Source organism: Octopus bimaculoides, chromosome 10, assembly GCF_001194135.2.
Source record: "Octopus bimaculoides isolate UCB-OBI-ISO-001 chromosome 10, ASM119413v2, whole genome shotgun sequence".
In the NCBI taxonomy this organism is placed as follows: Eukaryota; Metazoa; Mollusca; class Cephalopoda; order Octopoda; family Octopodidae; genus Octopus; species Octopus bimaculoides.
The window spans coordinates 11,020,423-11,026,433 of record NC_068990.1 but is presented as its reverse complement, the minus strand read 5'-3'; positions in this window follow the sequence as shown (position 1 = coordinate 11,026,433).

Below are 6,011 nucleotides of genomic sequence, written 5' to 3'. Positions count from 1 at the left end.
TATATATATATATATATATATATATATATATATATATATATGTGTGTGTGTGGGTGTGTCCGTCCGTGTATATATATATATGTATATATATGTATATAAACATAGATATATATGTCTATATATGTGTCTATATGTGTCTATATGTGTCTTTGTCTCTCTCTCTCTCTCACTCTCTGCATGTATTTGTGTGTGCTTTTCTTTTTACTTGCGTATACTTTCGATATTCGTTGACAATAACTCAATAACTTCAAAGGAATGACTAAGCCGCAAAGTGCAACAAAGTAGTGCCCACAATATGTTGATTACTTCAAAGTAGCCATAGTCACAGATTGCAGACATTCGACCCACCTTTCGCTTCTCTGTTGGTGAGAGCTTTCGTTTCTCATTCCACCTCTTCTCGCTTTTCTCACTTTTTCACTTTTCACGAGACGCTTTTGTTAATTTATATTTCTCTTACATTAGTTGGTTAAAAAGAAAATAAGAAAGAACGTATTATATGATGCTAATATACTTTAGTTACTTTTCAGGTGTTAACTCTTATGCTCTGAAAAGCTACCAAATATTGATTTGCCAAATATACACACCTGTCATGAATTATAAGAGAGTGATATTGATTACCTTGTTTTCAGTATAAACAGCTAGTTATTCTAATGACCATTCAGTGATGTAAGTCAAACTTGATCCATGTATATCGTGAACTTACTGCAGAAACTGACATAAATATATTATACAATGTATTTTTCAAGTAGTCTACAATTTCTGCAGCTCTCTCACTCCTTAAACTATTCGAAATTAGTATATAGCATGACTATAAGCTAGAGATAAGTGCTTTCCAAGGCAGTATCAGGCTGCAAAATAGTTCTAATATCCAGTTGGACACATTTTCTCACTTATTACGTTAATAATATATGAAATATTTGTGCCTAACCAAGCAGGAAATAAATATACATTTCTAGTATGTTTCTTCTTGATTCAATGATGAATACGAAGCAGTTTGCAAACGGTTTGAGCCGCATCTGAATACGAACATATCCAAGCTCAGCAGTCGTAAGTATGGAACGTTTTTCTTGTTTTGTCGTTGGATATTTCCTTTGAAGTTTTGCAAATACTAAGTTACGACAAACGCGTAAATTTTTACCAAGTTTAACGAAGTAAGCCACCTTCCTATGTCTTACAGAATATTAAATTTTGATTTTGGTATATTAGTATGAATGATGAGGCAAGAGATTTAAGATGAGAGATTTCAATGCAAGTCTTACGTGTTCAGATATGCCGGAGCTCATAATTAAACATTTTCTCAATTTGATTATTTCCTTTCTTTAATGGTTTAATGAAAACTAGTTAAATTGAAATTACAGAAATGAATCATGACAGATCAGTTCATGCTAAATATAGATAGAGGAAGATATATAAGGTTAAAAGGATTCAAGAAAACTGGTGATAGTCTGCATCGGAAAGACTTTCCATATTTTGTGAAAAAAACTACAGAAAGAAGATATATTTGGGAGATCTATTGAAGTAATGCTCGAATATGAAATCAAACGCTAAGACTAAAATAATTGTTAATAAAATAATTACCAATGATTCTTGAATAAGACAATTTGGTAATGAGATATTTGTATTACTCATAATTTTTGTTTAGGATTTCTCCAACCCCTACTCAAAGTGTTATTTTTGCAGTATAATGTATTGAAGCTGACCAATCTAATGTAATTGATCTAGTCGTATGGACTGCCCGATCTTCTTTGATAACATCTGAAATAAGCAAGAAAGAAACATTTATGTGTATGCTCAACCTGCTAGAAGTAGTTGCCGAAACCCTCTAAAGTCACGTGTGGCCATAATAAAGAAATCTACACAGAGCAATGTCGTCTTCTATAAGAAGAAATGGGAAGGTCAAAGCTGAAAATCTGTCGGACGTAGATGTACTGCATCACGGCTGATTTAGAGCTAAAGATTAACCTGTGGAGAAGCATAAAAAAAATTGCACTTAACCATTTCTCAGATAATGATGCCCACACAACTATTACAGATTTTTGTTTTCTCAGTAGTTACGCTAATACAGGTTGAAATTATTTAATTGTTCTGGTGTCTTATTTCATTAAAATTACACATCAATAGGCGTTCCTACATTTTAAAATGTTTGAGGAAGAACAAAGTTAATGTTGTAGACATCAAAAAGGAAATAGTTTAACAAACAAACCTCCAGTTAAGTCCCGATGTTTTGATCAGAAGCTTCATGTATGTTAATTGGAAAAGTAGTTGACCAACTCTTTGATGAAACATTAAACAAACTGCAGCACGGTTTCAATGTCACTCTTGATATATATAAGAATCCGGTACACATAGACTGTCATTAGTGTCATGTCTTCTTCAATGTTATTTAATGCAATGCCTAGAGCAAACAGTTCCCCATTTACACCATTAATTCATCATCAAACATTGAACGAGACGGTCCTTCCATTTTCTCAGCAAAAGTAGAACTTCTATCCATTCATCCATTCCTACGCGAATGCATACATACATACATACATACATATAAATATATGCGAATACTACCCGACACACACACACACATTTACACACGCTATATGTGTGTGTGAATGCATGTATGTTTACATGTCTGTATGTGATAATGTAGAACACAAAATAAATACATACGTATAACAATAAAATGCATTTAAAGGTGTTGCGAAGAATATATATAAAAAGTAAAAAAAAAACAACGAACAATTGGAAAATGGCGATAATGGAACAGAATTGAAATAATTGTTGAAGGATTATCAAATCAGCAAATATAGTCCAATTAACTTACGTATATTTAGATGATTCTGGCACACACTATTGTGCTACACACAGACATGCATACACACAACATAAATTATCTGAAAGACATCATCATAAAGATAGCGTATATGGACATCGGGTGATGTTTATTGAAATGAACTGGTGCAAAATTTCATTGATTGTGCTTGTATTAATCTCATTTACTGAATGCTTTCAACTCCACCATGGATTTGACGGGAGTATTTACGTGAACTTCTTTGTTTGACAGATACCCTTACGCACACACGCGTACTCGTGCGCACACAAACGCACGCACACACGAAACTGTAAGCAATTATATATATGAGAAGTGCCATCTAGTATATCCATGGGATGACCAAGGCTTTGTGAGTAGATTTAGTACATGAAAACTGATAGAGGACTGACGTATATATACAAATGTATATTTATATATGTATATATATATAGTTCAAATTTACAGAAAACAAGAAACGAATACAGGTTAAGGAGTAACAAGCAGGTGTATTAACGCTCGGGAAGAATGGAAAAGCCTTTGGCGTTTTGATCCTACGTTCTCCGACAGAAAGAGAGAACGAAAAATAAACAAAGCGATAAAAAAACAATGTTTACGGGTTAACGGTTCAACATGATGAAATAACTGGATTGTGTGCGTATGTGTGTATGTGTGTATCCATGTGTGTCTGTACGCGCGCGTGTGCGTATGTGTGTGTTTTTGTGAGGGCATGTGTGTGTGTGTGTGTGTGTGAATGTGTATGTGTGTGAGTGTGTGTGTGGGCGTGCGCCTGTGTATCCATGTTTGCACCCACTACTGCTTGGCAGCTGGTTTTGGTGAGTAGTCTAGTGGGTCGTCAAAAGAGATAGATCAAATAATTTACCAGGTTTACAAAAAATATTGGAGTCGCGTCGTTCGACTACAATTCTTGAAGGCGGTGCCATTACTCATCCTATCTATATTTTTAATACATTAGGGGGTAGAATAAATTCAACGCTACAATCTTGTTCTATGATCTACGAGCCTAATCGTACACAGGCCCTATGACCTTCATCATTACAATTTTTATATCAGTGTTTGTCGTTTGCTGAGGGCAGAAAGCATATGACAGTTTTTTGTCCACAACATAGGAGAAAAGATGGTAATACAACAACATCAACAACACTAACATCAATTGCACCAAAAGTACCAACATCAACTGCGACAGGAGAGTTCTTTATACAGTCATAATATTTGAAGAGAGATTTTCTTAAATTAAAAATTATTAATTACATAAAAAAATCTTAAAATAACACGAATATTTCGAAGGGTGTTTTCGTACTGTAAGCTTTTTCTCTGTTTACATATTTCTCAGACACACATGTTATTATGTAATCTGTGCAAACGAAAACATATTGACAATTTCCGGTTTAAGTTTGTATTTAGAAACTTTAAAATATATTTTGTCTTTGCCTTTCGTACTTGATCATCTCTTTCCTTTGTTTCGAAAAGTGGAAAGAATTTGTATTTTCCATTCATTCATTTATCTGAATGTTCAGTATTTGAAACTTTCTAAGAGTTGAATGTTTAGTTATTCATTTTTTATTTATTATTTTTTTTTGTGTATTGTAACCCGATCTATCAACCTTGATCCCGAAAATAAATATGACTTTCCCTGTTGCTGCCGCACTTGAAAATATGATGACAAGCACTAAAATGCATCTTTTGTGATTGTTTATATTGTGGAGTCAGCGGAAATTTTAATGAAAGAAGAACGTAAAATATCGATTAAGTCTTTCGAAACAGAATTTTCGGTCTCCATCGCTGATTAAATGTTAACAAACAAAGTCGATCGCAATATGAAGAGTGGTAAGCAAGAACACAGGTTATATTACATGTGAATCCTATGCTTAGTAAAACGGATATCAGCAAATTTTCTGTTTACTGACAAAAACAAACACACACACAAACACACACACACACACACACACACACACACATGTATAACCATATCATATGTATTATTAATTATACTGATTGTTTAGTTTGAATTTTAGCCGATATTTGTTTCTCAGGGCAATATGGTTTTGGAAGCAAGTATGAATGAATATTTAAAGCCAACAAATATTATTATGAATAATAAATATTATTTTCATATTACAACCAGAATTGAGTGATTTATTCAATGCATATTTATTGTATCTCTATAGAGCCAATGATATGTATATGTGTGCGTATGTGTGTGTATATATTGTTATTATTATTGAGTGAGAGAACAGCGCATACCATTTGTGATACTGAAGTACAAATATACGAAGCCTAATATACCTACCATGACTACCCGTCTGATAAGGGTACACCAGGCACATGCAACACAAACGTATGTGCGCCACACGGTGATCTCCTATCAAGATGAACAGCGCATGACCTCCCAGGTGGGGCCCAGTTAGAATTTTTTAAAAGTCCAATATGCTAACCTGCTCAAGTAGTCCCTATATAAGGGTTGTTTAATGATGATGATCAAAGCGACCATGTTTCCAGAGATGAATTATTCAAACCCCAAAGAACTCCTCTCAACACATGGCTATCATGCTACCCCATTGCTTCTGCTCGTGATCGGAGATTCACATATCGTCAGCCACCAAGGGACATGCTCAACTGTTTAAGGTCAAGTAACTGACAAGGAAATCTGTGGTACGGAGCAGAATATTTGCCGTAGCCCATCGTTTATACCAAGACAAAACAATGTAAATGATAACACTTCCAATTAGTTAAAAGGAGAAGCCATGAAAGCCACTGCCTAGTACTGCCTGAGAGCATCATAAAAGCCACTCCCTGGAACTGCACCAGGGCATCTCGAAAGCCACTCCCTGGTACTACTACTACTACTACTACTACTACTACTACTACTACTACTACTACTGTCACTGCTGCTGCTGCTGTTGGTGCTGCTGCTGCTATTATTATTATTATTATTATTATTATTATTATTATTATTATTATTATTATTATTATTATTATCATCATTATTATTGTTCAGTAGTTTTATTTTTATAACGTGCTTTCACATCACTACCGAGCGCAGCTCTGTGTGCCTTGGGCATGTGCTGTGGTTTGCTGTGGTGCTCTTATGGTTACTGTATTGAAAGTGTTTTGCGTATTATTATTATTATTATTATTATTATTATTATTATTATTATTATTATTATTGTTGTTGTTGTTGTTGTTGTTG